Source organism: Sus scrofa, chromosome 17, assembly GCF_054392235.1.
Source record: "Sus scrofa isolate SSC_HxYL_T2T_F1_AM1 chromosome 17, Sscrofa_HxYL_maternal_Yorkshire_Landrace_v2.0, whole genome shotgun sequence".
Lineage (NCBI taxonomy): Eukaryota > Metazoa > Chordata > Mammalia > Artiodactyla > Suidae > Sus > Sus scrofa.
The window spans coordinates 35189326-35203436 of record NC_139399.1 but is presented as its reverse complement, the minus strand read 5'-3'; the positions used below and the strand labels follow the sequence as shown (position 1 = coordinate 35203436).

Below are 14111 nucleotides of genomic sequence, written 5' to 3'. Positions count from 1 at the left end.
TTCTTTCTTTTTTAAAAAATATAGAGAACTTTACTACCTACATGTCATTTTGTTTGTTTTTTTTTTTTTTTTTTTTTGGTTGCACCTACGGCATGGGGAAGTTCCTGGGCCAGGGAACCCACACCATAGCAGAAACCTGAGCCGCTGCAGTGACAATGCTGGGTCCTTTATGCCCTTTTCCACAAGGGAACTCCCAGAGAGTTTATTCTTGGGGCATCCCCATTTAAGTTATTTGTACCCTGAATCATGTTTATTTACCTATATCATGTTGTATTAAGTCATAAATAGTTTATGAGCCGTGGCACTGCATGTTTTATACAACCGTAAAATGTATTCTTTTTTTTTTTGACTGCACCCACAGAATGCGCAAGTTCCCGGGCCAGGGATTGAACCCAAGCCATAGCAGTGACAACACCGGATCCTTAACCACCAGGCCACCAGGGAACTCCTATAAAATGTATTCTTTATAAAGTCAGCATCTCTTACTTGAAAACGTTTTGAGGACCGCAAGTTATGTTGTCAGAATAATTTCTACTCCTAACAAAAATTATTCTCAAAAGAAACCCAAAGAAAGTGACTCTATATTTCATTGAGGATTTGCCATTTTATTTTTGAACATGCTGGTAGGGTGTGGCAGCATAAAGATTGCTGCATCAGACACAAGAGGGGCTGCCTGTAGCTGGACAACCTACAAAGCCTCATCCTCATCCTCTGAGCCTCAGTTTCCCCATATTTCACATGGGGTAGAGAGACTGGCATGGCCAATTCCAACACTATTGATTTGCAGCAGAATCCCTTTCTCCAACTCACCTAAAAAGGGCAGAGTGGCCTTGCTGATGGGGGTCATGTGAAGTCCTGAGCTGGGACCCTCCCCACTCCTGCTTCCTCCCAGGCAGCCCTGGCTGGTCTGAACACCACAGGCTGCGTGGCGCGCTCATTCCCTTTCCAGGCCGCAGAGTTTCTGTATCAATCATGCAAAGTGCCGAGGGCAGCGTGGCTGCCTCCTAAACATTCCCCATCACCTCTGTCAAGTGCCTCCTAATCCTGAATCACCCTTGGATCCACTCTCCCCACTTCTTTCTGCCTCCAGAAGCTCACCAGTCAAGAGCTTTCTCAAGACTCACCTTCCTTCAGAAAGCTCTGGCCTACACCTGATGCAATCCTATCCCCATCATGCTTCCCCCAGGTGCCTTCTCCACCACGAAGTGCTTGCATCACAGGGGCCTTGGTGTAGAATCGACAAACCCCTGCTCAGAGAAGGGACAGGGGGCCAGCCACGCATCCTGAGCTCCCATCACTGGTCCCCTGCTCTGGACACTGGGGCCCAGAACCTCCCCCTGATTTTTTTTTGTGGGGGCGTGTGTGCCTTTTCTAGGGCCGCACCGGCGGCATATGGAGGTTCCCAGGTCAGGGGTCTATTTGGGGCTATAGCCACCAGCCTACACCACAGCCACAGCAACTCGGGATCTGAGCCACGTCTGTGACCTACACCAGAGCTCATGGCAATGCCAGAGCCTTAACCCACTGAGCGAGGCCAGGGATCGAACCCGCAACCTCATGGTTCCTTGTCGGATTCGTTAACCACTGAGCCACGAGGGGAACTCCTGCCCCCTGATTTTTGACTGCAGAGGCTCTCAAAGGTTTAGCAAAGGGCACCTTCATCGCGTGATAAGTCCTTTTACAATGAGGATACTTAGATCATCTTCCAAAATAAATATGAATACCTGTAACAGAGAAAGAGGCAGGCGGCTCTGCCTTCATGGGTCAAATCATCATTCTCAACAGTGGCCTTTTTATCCCATAAGTCAGCACAGTCTGTGAGGCTGCATCTGTGACTCCTCACTGCAGGTGAAGTTATAGATTCACTTCACCTCAACGGAACTGAAAGAACAAAGGCACTCGTGTTCAAAGCAGTGACGCCAAACAATCATAATACAGTCCTTTTGCAAAAGCCCTTGCTTGGTATGGATGAGAGACTGAATACAGCCCATGCAACCAAATGCTCCCAAAAGAACAGACATCTTTTAGGGAATGAAAGGAGTCAGAGAAGAAAGGCACAAGTGGTGCAAAAGCTCCGTGCTGGAGATGGTGGGCACGCTCCTGAATTGACTTATGTTTCAAAAAAGTACCTAAACCAAATTTTAAGATTTTTAATCTATGAGCATCTGTTGCTCAACTGCTTTGGACAAGTCCAGGCACAACGAGGTGCCAGATCAGGACCTGGTAAAATGTGCCTGGAAAAGGTTCAGTGGGGCCACAGGATTGTATGGATTTAAAGCTTGGTCCCTCGCTACCCATTCTGGACAAAGATGCTCTCCCAGTAATTCAGGGAATGACTGGACATGTACAGACATCTCCTTAATTGTCAGAAATACTTCTGGGGCTGGATGCAGGGGCATGGAGACTTAGCCTTGAGAGAAGCCTATAAGTGGGCTGTGTCAACGATTATAAAACATTCCTGTAAACTATAGGGAGGGGACATCTGAGGGAAGGGAATAACAATGACGAAAATGAAAGAGTTTCCACTGTGGCTCAGCATTAACAAATTGGACTAGTATCCATGAATATGCAAGTTCAATCTGTGGCCTCGCTCAGTGGATTAAGGATCCGGCGTTGGCATAAGCTGTGGTGTAGGTCACAGATGTGGTTCAAATCTGACGTTGCTGTGGCTATGGCATAGGCCGGGGCTTTAGCTCTGATTTGACCCCTAGCCTGGGAACTTCCATGTGCCACAGGTGCAGCCCTAGAAAGATGAAAAAGAAAAAAGAAACAGGGGTGCCTCTTTACTTCAATTTGTGTGTCCCTAGACATTACCTGTTCCATGTCACAAAAGGGAAAAGGTACTTTATGAGAAACAGACAAACAACAAACCCCAAACTCCTACCCAGGTAGGTGCTGAGAAGCTTAATGTTAGGCTTCTCCAAGGCCTGGCACCAAGGGAGAGCCACAGGGACAGGAGCTGTGAGATCTGGATCTGGCCGGTTCCCCTGGTTTGACCTTGGACCAGGCATGTTCTCTTGGTCCCTTTGTTTACGAAATTTGAGGTTGAAATTGATGGCACTGAAAAATTCACTTTCTGTGTTTTCATTCTCTTGATTACAGAAATGATACGTGCTTACTGTAATATGTGATTCATTCCAAGGATGGATGGAAAGGAGAAAATGCTACAGGCCACATCACACCAGAAGCTGGAGGGACAGGAGGATGGGGAAGCAGAGGTGCAGAAAGAAAGTCAAGCAGAGCAGCCAGGGCTGAGCTGAACTAGATCTTCTGGGGGGAGGCTGGAAGGAGCAGAGGGACCAGGGTTTTCTGTCCTCAAATAACTCTCATGACACTGCAGACTCAGTAGCTATGCGGCCATTGGTAGAGGAAAGGCATTGGGCTGGAAGCCAGGGGACACGTCTGGCTCCCTCGTGGAACTGGTTTTGTGACTCTGGGTGGGTGACTGAACCTCCCCAGGTTTCCATTTCCTTGTCTGTAAAATGTAGGTGAGCACTCCTACTTTAAAGTATGGGTGGGAGGGTAAAATGGATCAGCTCGTGAAAGCAGCAGGCAAGCCCTAAGCGTGCTCAGAGCAGTTCATTCTCACTCCCATTGAAAGGAAGCCCCTCCCCACTTTGGCCTTTGTTTTATTTCCATCCAAGCATTCAGGCAGCCAAGACCCACAGAAGGGCCTGTGTGCACAGAACTTTTCTCACCGGTTATGTAGTTCCTCCCGTGGAGACTGCGTGCTGGTGAGGCAGGGGTTAAAGGAGACCCAGGTGAGAACAAACACCAGGACACATCAACCAGGCAGCGAGCACAGGCCAGCACAGGATCAGACTTGGGGCTTCCCACCGAGGCGACAATCTCAGACCACAGTTCCTGCTGGAATCCTGTTCTTAATAAACAGGTTGGTCCACTTACGTACAGAATAAAAATTATCACAGAGGCCCAGCAAGCTGAGAAGGCTTTGTTGTCAGGCCCTGGGAGGAGTTATATTGGTGTGAGGAGGCTTAGATCTCCAGAGATCCAGTGTATGGGATGGGGGTGGGCGGGTCACCCCCAGGATCAGCCCTGACCCAGAGCCACACCCCTCACTACAGAAACAGGTGCTGGCCAGTGGGTGTGCTACCTGCCTGGGGCCATACACAGTGCCAAACCTCTTCAGTGGACTTACCCAGGCCTTTGGTTTAGATCTGACCACATCTGGGACTACGATTTCCCCAGCTGTGACAAGAAAGAATGGAACAACCAGCGCCACACCCCAGAGTGATGCCCAATGGGGAAGGGAGTGGCCACAGCCACAGTCTGGCCCAAGAGCTGTGAAAGCCCCCTGCCCTTTGCAACCACCTGCTGTAGCACAACGGGATCTGCAGCACCAGGACACAGGTTCAATTCCCAGCCTGGCAGAGTGGGTTAAGGGTTCGGCATTGCCACAGCTTCAGCTGCAGTTCAGATCTGATCCCTGGCCTGGGAACTCTATATGCCACAGGGCAGCCAAAAAAGAAAAAAAAAGAAAAGGAAAAAAATATATAATTTATATGCTGATATTAGCACAAAGAAGAGGAAACAGAACTACATGGAAGCAAAGCTTTAAGTTGATATTAATCCAAACTTGATTGCTGCAAATTAATGTTAATTGTAGTCCCCAGAGCAAACACTAAGAAAATAAATGCAAAAGAAACATAACAAGGGAATTAAAATGGTACACTCAAAAATATCTATTTGATATATGCTGGAGAGGGTGTGGAAAAAAGGGAACCCTCCTGCACTGTTGGTGGGAATGTAAATTGGTACAACCGCTATGGAAAACAGTATGGAGGTACCTTAGAACACCATACATAGAACTACCACATGATCCAGCAATCCCACTCTTGGGCATATATCTAGACAAAACTTTGCTTGAAAAAGACACATGCACCTGCATGTTCATTGCAGCACTATTCACAAGAGCCAAGACATGGAAACAACCTAAATGTCTATCAACAGATGACTGGATTAGGAAGATGCAGTATATATACACAATGGAATACTACTCAGCCATAAAAAAGAACAAAATAATACCATTTGCAGCAATATGGATGGAACTAAAGACTCTCATACTAAGTGAAGTAAGTTAGAAAGAGAAAGACAAATACCATATGATATCACTTATATCTGGAATATAATATATAGCACAAATGAACCTTTCCACAGAAAAGAAAGTCATGGACTTGGAGAATAGACTTGTGGTTGCCAAGAGGGAGGCAGAGGGTGTGGGATGGACTGGGAATTTGGGGTTAATAGATGCAAACTATTGCCTTTGGAATGGATAAGCAATGAGATCCTGCTGTATAGCACTGGGAACTATGTCTATTCACTTATGATGGAGCATGATAATGTGAGAAAAAAGAATGTATACATGTTTCTGTTTCTCTAGGGAACCCAGACAATGTACTCTCTATAAGAGATTTACTTTCTCTTCAAAGACACAAATAGTCTGAAAGCAGAAGAATGGAAAATGTTATACCATGCACTCAGAACCCAAAACAGAGCTGAAGGTGCTATTCTAATATCACGACAAAGGGGACTTTGAGACACAAATTACTACTAGACAAAGAAATTTTATAATGATAATGGGATCAATCCATCTAACAACACAGCCTCCAAATACATGTAGCAAAAACTGACAATTGAGGGAGAAATCAAAATTCACCAATATTTTCAGGTTTCAACACCCACTTTTAATAAGGAGCAGAAGAAACAGATGATAAACAAGGAAATAGAAAACTGAATGACAATAGGAACCAACAAGACGTAACAGATAGCCATAGAACATTCCATCCAACAGCAGCAGAATACACGTTCTTCTTAAGTACACATGAATATTTTCCAAGACAGATCACATCTTAGGTCATAAAACGAGTCTCAAAAAATCTGAAAGGATTAAAATCACATAAAACATGTTCCTTTGTTTTTTGTTTTTTTAGGGCCACACCTGCAGCACATGGAGGTTTCCTGCCTAGATCCTTAACCCACTGAGTGAGGCCAGGATTGAACCTGTGTCCTCATGGATACTAGTCAGATTTGTTTCCACTGAGCCACGACAGAAACTCCCAAAACATGTTCTCTGACAACATAGATGAAATTAGAAATCAATTGCAGGGAAATTAGGAGATTCCTATACATGTGGAAATTAAACAATATACTTAGGTAACCAATGGATCAATGAAGAAACATAAAGGAATTTAGAAAATATTTTGAGATGAATGAAAGCAAAAACAAGCATAATACCCTCAAGTTAGATATATTCAATCATTGTACAAGTATTGACAAGGATGTGGAGAAATAGAAATCCTTATACACTGTTGATGGGAATGTAAATTGGTACAGCCACTATAGAAAACAGTATTGAGTTTCCTCAAAAGAAAAAAAAAGGCTCTATATTCAAAGGAAATGAAAACAGGATATTGAACACATGTCTGCACCCAAATGCTCACTGCAGCCCTATTCACAATAGCCACAACATGGATACAACTTAGGTGTCCACTGATGGGTGAATGGATAACGAAGATATTACTCAGTCATGAGAAAGAAGGAAAGCCTGTTTGCAATGACAACCTGAGGGTTTTATGCTACATGAAATAAGCAAAACAGAAGATGACACATACTTCATGGTATCACTTATATGTGGAATGTAAAAAATAGCCAAATTGGCAGAAACATAAAGTAGAAAATTAGCTGCAAGATGCTGGGGTGGGGGCGGTGAATGAAATAGGGAGAGTTTGGTAAAAGAGTACAAACTTTCAGCTATATGATGAATCAGGTCTGAGGAACTAATGGATGATGTGGTGACTGTGGTTAATATCACTGTATTGTATATGTGAATATTGCTAGGAGAAGAGAATTTAAATGTTATCACCTAAAGGAAGGAAACAAAGAAAAAGAAATGTGAGGTGCCGGAATAGAAGGACTGGAGCTCAACTTCTCTCCTAAAAACAACACAATTCACAACTAAAGGCCGAGCATTCTTCACCCAAATGGACTGGAAACCTTAAAAAAGATACCTACTCCAGAAGAAAAAGAGGAGGCCACATCAAGAGGTAGGAGGGGCGATTTCGCGATATAAACAACCCCATACCTCCGGGGTGGGAAGCTCCACAGACTGAAAACTAACTGGTTCACAGAGACTCACCTACAGGGGTGAGAGTTCTGAGCCCCACATCAAACCCTCACGTGTGGGGATCTGGCACTGGAAGAAAGAGCCCCTGGAGAATCTGGCATTGAAGGCCAGTGGGGCTTGAGCGCAGGAGCTCCACAGAACTGGGGGAAACGGAGACCCCATTCTTAAAAGGCCCACATTGACTTTCACGTGCACTGGGTCCCAGGGCAGAGTGAGGTCTCCACAGGAATCTGGGTCAAACCTGACTGCAGTTCTGGGAGGACATCCTGGGAAAACAGGGGTGAACGTGGCTTGTTGTGAGGGACAGACATTGAAAGCAAAGCTCTCAGGAATATTCAGCAGCTGCCTTTCTCTGGAGGTGGCCATTTTGGGAAAATCTGGCCCCACCTGTCAGTCAGCACTGAGAAGCCCCAGGGCAAACAACAACCCAGGTGGGCTCACAGCCCCGCCCTTCAGTAAACAGGCTGCCTAAAGACCCCTCAGGCACACAGCTGCCTCTAATCCCATCCATGGACAAAGCCCCACCCACCAGAGGGATTAGAATCAGCTCCACCTACCAGGGGGCAGGCATCAGCCCTTCCCATCAGAAAGCCTACATCAAACTGACCTCAGCCACAAGGGGGGCAGACACCAGAAGAGAGGCTACAACTCTAGTATCTCTAAAAAGGTCACCACACCAAAAACCTATAAAAATGAAAAGACAGAGAACTATAACTCAGATGAGGGAGAAAGGAAAAACCCCAGAAAATCAGCTAAGTGATCAGGAGATTTTTAGCCTCCAGGAAAAAGACTTTAGACTGTTGATCATGAAGATGATGCAAGACATTGGAAATAAACTGGAGGCAAAGATGAATAACTTACAGGAAACATTGAGCAAAGAGATACAACATATAAAACTTAAGAAGAGATGCAAAATACAATAACAAATAAAAAATTCACTAGAAGCAGCTAACAGCAGAATACAGGAGGCAGAAGAACAAATAAGCGAGGTGGAGGACAGATTGGTGGAAATTACAGATGCAGAACAGAAAAGAGAAAAAAGATTGAAAACAAATGAAGAGAGTCTCAGAGAATTCTGGGACAACATTAAACACACCAACGTCTGTATTATAGGGGTGCCAGAAGGAGAAGAGAGAGAGAGAAGGGAACAGAAAAAATATTCCAAGAGATAATAGCCAACATTGGAAAGGAACCACTCACTCAAATCCAGGAAGCACAACAAGTACCATATAAAATAAACCCAAGGAGGAACACACCGAGACACATATTAATCAAACTGACCAAAATTAAAGACAAAGAGAAAATCTTGAAAGCAGCTAGGGAAAAGAAACAAGTAACATACAAGGGAACCCCAATAAGGTTATTGGCAGATTTTTCAGCAGAAACTCTGCAGTCCAGAAGGGAGTGGCATGATATACTTAACGTGATGAAAGAAAAAAACCTCCAACCAAGACTACTTTACCCAGCAAGGCTCTCATTCAGATTTGGAGGAGAAATCAAAACCTTCACAGCTAAGCAAAAGTTGAGAGAATTCAGCAATACTAAACCAGCCTTACAACAAATACTAAAGGAACTTCTCTAGGCAGAAAAGACAAGACAGCAACAGGAAACAAAAATTCCACATATGACAAGGCTCACCAGTAAAGGTATATATATAGTAAAGATATAAAATCATCCATGCACAATTATACCACCAAAATAAGAAATCATGAGAAGAGGTGGGTACAAATGCAGGACACTGGAGATGAACTTGCAATTAAGAGAACAACTTAAAACAATCTCATATACATATAGACACTTACATCAAAACTTCAGAATAACTGCAAACCAAAAATCTACAATTGATACACAAACAAGGAATCTCTGGAGAAGAAATATATCTCATAGTAAATAAATAAGTGCATAATCCACCATGAAGGGGGTCATTTGACATCATTCTTGGAATGCTGAAGTCTTCTTAGATCTGATTCTGATTTCTTCTCCATCAAAGAATTTATGGTAATTATAATTAAATAATGCAACTGTACAATTAAAAAAATAAATATGAGATGATGGATATATTAATTAACCACATGGAAGGAACTTTTTCACAATGTATATGTGTATCAAGTCATCATAAGGTACACTTTAAATATCTTAAAATTGTATCAATTATACTTCAATAAAGCTGAAAAAAATCACTGTAATATACCATATAAACAAAATAAAGGACAAAACCACATGATCATATCAACAGATGCAGAAAAAAGCAACTGATAAAATCTAATCCATGATGAAAACCCTCAAAACACTAGAACCGTAAGGGAACTTTCTCAACCTGATCAAGAGCATTTATGAAAAATCCACAGCTGATATTACATTTAATGGTGAAAGACTGAAAGTCTTCCCCTAAGATCAAGAAGAAGACAAGAAAAGACCAAAAAATAAAAAAATTAAAAAAAAATTAAAAAAAAGACCAAAAAAAAAAAAAAAAAAAAGAAGAAGACAAGGATGTCTGTTTTTGCTACTTCTGTTCAACACTGTACTGGGGGTTCTAGCCAGGGAACTTTAAGCAAGAAAATGAAATAAATCACCACACTGTAAATCAACTATGTGTCAAAAAGAAAAAAGAAAAAGAAATAAAAAGCATACAGATCAAGAAGGAAGAAATAAAGTTCTTTATTCAGAGATGACATGCCCTTATATACAGAAAATCCTGAGGAATCCACACACAAAAAACAGAACCAATAAATAGGTTTAGGAGGATAGAAGATCAATGGACAGAAATTAACTGTATTTCTATACACTAACAATTAAAATGAAATTAGGAAAACTTAATTTGCAATAGGATCAGAAAGAATAAAGTACTTAGGAATAAAGTGAACAAAAGAAGTATAAGGCTTATACAGTGAAAACTACAAAATATCCTTGAAAGGTATTAAGGCCTATCGTGGCTCAGTGGAAACGAATCTGACTAGCATCCATGAGGACGCAGGTTTGATCCCTGGCCTTGCTCAGTGGGTTGAGAATCCGGCATTGCAGTGAGCTGTGGTTGTAGGTAGTGTAGGCCAGCAGCTACAGCTCTGATTGGACCCCTAGCCTGGGAACCTCCATATGCTGCAAGTGCGCCCCCTGCCAAAAAAGATGCAAATGAGTGGAAGGACATTCCATGTTTATGAATTGGAAAACGTTAGGATGGCCATGCTCCCCAAATTGATCTATATATTCAGCACAGTCCCTTCAAAACCTTTTTCTCCCATAAATTGATAAGCTGATCCTAAAGTGAAAGAGATGCAGAACAGCCAAAACAATCTTGAAGAGAACAAAGCAGGAGGACTCGACTTTGAAAACGTCCCAGTTTCAAAATGTACTACAAAGCTACAGTACCAATTATATATCTGATTATGGACTTGTACCCAGAATTTATAAAAACTTGTATAATTCTTACAACAAGAGAGAAATAATCCAATGGGGGAAAAAAGTGGGGAAGGGATCTGAATAGACATCTCTCCAAAAAAGATAAATAGTCAATAAGCACACGAGAAGATGTTCAATATCATTGGTCATTGGCCAAAGGCAAATCAGTACCACAATGAAATATCATTTCGCACACAGGAGGATGGCTATAATCAAAAAGAGGGGAGTTCCCATCGTGGCTCAGCAATAACGAACCCAACTAGTATCCATGAGGACCCGGGTTCGATCCTTGGCCTCTGGGTTAAGGATCCGGCATTGCCGTGAGCTGTGGTGTATGTTGTAGACTTGGCTCAGATCTGGCGCTGATGTGGCTGTGGTGTAAGCTGGCAGCTGCAGTTCCAATTCAACCCCTAGCCTGGGAACTTCCATATGCCTTGGGTGTGACCCTAAAAAGACCAAAAAAAAAAAGGGATAGTAACTATTGTTGGTGAGGATACAAAGGAATTGGAACCCTCAAATTGCTTGGTGGGGTTGTAAAATGGTGCAGCTACTAAACAGTGTAGCAATTCCTCAAAAGCTAAACAGAGTTACTCTCTGATCCATCAATTCGACTTGACTGGAGAGAACTATGTACATATCCACACAAAACCCTGTACGTGAATCCATATACCAGCATTACTTACTGTGGCCAAAAGTTGAAATAACCCAAATGTCCACCAGTTGATGAACAGATAAATGTAATGTGGTATATCCATACACTGAAATATTATTTAGCACTAAAAAAGAAATACTGACATATGTCATATAAACAAATATACTAATTAAAAGATAGACACAAAGGCCACATATCATATGATTCCATTTATGCAAAATGTCCAGAATAGGCAAATCCATAGAGAAACAGAGTAAATGAGTGGTTGCCAGTGGCTGGGAGGAAGGAGGAATGGAGAACGACTGCTAATGGCTATGGGTTTTCCCTTTAGGGTGATGGAAATGACCTAGAATTAGATGGTGATGATGGTTGCAAGACTCTATGCATATACTGAAGACCACTGAATTGTATGCATTGCAAGAATGAATTTTATGGCATGTGAATCATATCTCAATTTTTTTACTTTAATATGCAAATTTAATGACGACCTCACATCACTCCTATTAAAGCTTTTCATTCCTCAGTATGATCTTTGACAAAGTTAATATATCATTGGTAAATATACAGGGCTGTATTTTATGTTTGTGATCTATGGCACTTTTGTCAGGAGAATCTCAAAAGAAAAATATGGAACACTTCATGAATTTGCACACCATCCTTGCGCAGGGGCCATGCTAATCTTCTCTGTATCATTCCAATTTTAATTTATGTGCTGCCAAAGAGAAAACATATCTCAATTTTTAAAAAGTAAAAAAAAAAAAAAAGACAGAGAAAAAAATGGTGTTATTAAAGTCAAGGCCACTGTCGGTTGAGTAAATTAGTTAATTACCCATAGCATCTAGTCTATTCCTCCAGAGCAGACTTCTACTCCTTAAGACAGAACAAATGCCAGCTCATCTCACATTGTGTTACTCTGTGCCATATGTTAAGACCAGCCTCCGACTGATAATGCAGTTTAAAGGTAAGTTAGGAGTTCCTGCTGTGGTGAAGTGGGTTAAGAATCCAACTGCAGTAGCTCAGGTCGATACAGAGGTGTGGGTTTGATCCCCAGCCCGGGAACTTCCATATGCCGTAAGTGCAGCCATTAAATAATAAATTAAATAAAAGTTAGAAAGTAACTAACATAAGTAACTTCATGCTAAAAGAAGAACAAAATAGCTTCCCAAATGGGAGAAAATGTGATATTATTTTCAAGCTAAAATCCCTGAAGATCTTTTAGAGTAAAAGAAAAAAACATTCTTATGAAGTGACTGTGTAAGCCAGCTGAATAAAGTGCTTTCATTTTGTTATCCTCAACTCAAAATACATTTCAGATATATTATAGACTTAATAAGTGAGTTAATCAAACTAGATGAAAATACAAGCATACATTTACCTCACCTCTGGATGGGGAAAATCATTCTCAGTATATACCCCAATAGGGGGAGGGGAGATTCAAAAAGAAAAAGATTGATGGGCTTGATTACATTTAAAAATAATTAAAGTATCTGGACATTAACACAGACCATAAAGACAATTAAAAGGGAAAGAAAAAGGATGATTTCATCTTTGCTAGGAATTTGACAAAGAATATAATTAATTCAAATGAGTCAGTAAAAAGCCTGACTTTCCCAATGGTGAATTTAGAAATTATGAACAAGAAAAAGAAAAAGCAAAAAAGAAAAACCACAGGACAGAAAAAAAGATGTGTGGTTAATTTGAATATGTTGAAACTTCCTAGGAATAAAAAATTTAAAAATGCAAGTAAAACTGATAATGAGAGGCTGTTTCTTACTTGTGAAATTAGCCCAAATTAGGAAAAAGACAAGGCTCAAATGTGTTGACTTCTCAGAGCCTTTATTTTCCCTGAGGCATGTTCATTTTCTCTGAGCAGTTCCCCAAGTTTATTGAGTTAAATTCATTCTCAAGTAGTTCCTTTTTTGCTGCTATAAAATGCAAAGGCTTTTGACTCAAGAGTTGGGTTAAAACCCAACATTGTAATATACTGCGTGTGTGTGTGTGTGTGTGTGTGTGTGTGTGTGTGTGTGTGTGAGAGAGAGAGAGAGAGAGAGAGATCTATGTTCTGTGTACTCTACCTCTCCGAGGCTCAGTTTCCACATCCATAAAATGGGGACAAATAAATCTTTAAGGGAAGTACCTTCATATGACAGGTGATAACTGGTAGTAATGACAATGGTGGGATGGCCTCGATGAGCCTCTTAATATCTTCCAATTCCTCCAAAATGAACATCTACTGCTTATACAGCTATGAGACTCCATTATGTTGTTGTTGTTTCTATAACAATGTGATTTATGTACCTTAAAGTTGCACAAATATCAACAGAAAATTTCTTTGAGAAAATATTTAGGTTGAGGAAAAAATTACAGGATGTTACCCATAAATGAAAAAAAAAAATTCAAGTGCATTGCTTAATCTTAGTAACAGAAGAGAAACGCACTACCTTCCTTCATCATAATAGCTAAAAAATTAACTAGAAAAGAATTCTGCAATTCAATAAGTATAAGAAACATTTAAAATTATGCCACCCTAATGGGAAAAGTCAAGAAAGATTTAAATAATAGGGAAAGATATCACAGTCTCCTTGCTGGCAGTCTAGAAATACTACAGATTAGACTACTCCTTAATTCAACAGAAATTTAATATAATTCCAATTAAAGTACCAACCTGTCAGGAATGAAGTTAAACTAAATTAGCTCAGTTTTTCCGAAGAACAAGCCGGTAATACACAACGAGAATGACAAATCTCTTTATACTGTAATTTTTAAATTGCTGATTTGAGAGTTGAGGATAAATCCTTTTAATTTAGGAAAACAGCCACTTATGAATTCACTTAAATCATAATTAATTGAAACTAGAATTAACCTGGAAGAAGGAGAAAAGGAAATCTCTTATGCTCAGTGTTAGCATGGTAGAGCATT

General features: G+C 41.1%; 1 protein-coding gene and 1 non-coding gene across 27 annotated transcripts in view; both read right to left on the bottom strand.

Moving 5' to 3' along the window:
- Positions 1-14111, bottom strand: part of RIN2 (Ras and Rab interactor 2) — a 251143-nt gene that overhangs the window by 158579 nt on the left and 78453 nt on the right. The window lies entirely within an intron of this gene.
- Positions 11814-11920, bottom strand: LOC146395216 (U6 spliceosomal RNA). The gene has a single exon (XR_014832992.1). It is a non-coding gene; the product is annotated as a U6 spliceosomal RNA (small nuclear RNA).